Here is a 422-nt window from a genome sequence, read left to right on the forward strand (position 1 = left end):
TCGTCGGCGCACCACTTCTCGGGAGGGTATCGTTTGGCGCTAGAGGTCGTTCAGTTGAAATTGTGATGACTGATTTCCACAAACCTGCATAAACAACAATGCAACCAAACGGTGATTTATAAAAGAAACTAAATTGATCATCTCAGTTGTGGGGCTCGTAATCAAATTCTCATTGTAAAATCTAGTAATAAAATTCGCGATAATAAAAGACCCGAATAAAGCAGGCCATGAAATGAAAATGTTATAAAATTCTGTCATGGAAATACTATAAACATCGCATGACGCGTATTTCTCATGCGCAGAACGGCTAAACGATTCCCTTGGTTGATATAAAAGCTTGAACTCCCTTTAGTCCGAAGCACAGTCTGGCCTGACTTCATAGCGGAAAAACTTGCACAATGGTAAATATGCTTTGAATGAAA

The 422-nt window shown here is 39.3% G+C and overlaps 1 protein-coding gene across 1 annotated transcript in view; it reads left to right on the forward strand.

The window, feature by feature from the left end:
• LOC119591151 (shematrin-like protein 2) overlaps positions 1–422 on the forward strand; it is an 18,116-nt gene that overhangs the window by 13,008 nt on the left and 4,686 nt on the right. The window lies entirely within an intron of this gene.

Source organism: Penaeus monodon, chromosome 28 (genome assembly GCF_015228065.2).
Source record: "Penaeus monodon isolate SGIC_2016 chromosome 28, NSTDA_Pmon_1, whole genome shotgun sequence".
NCBI lineage: Eukaryota > Metazoa > Arthropoda > Malacostraca > Decapoda > Penaeidae > Penaeus > Penaeus monodon.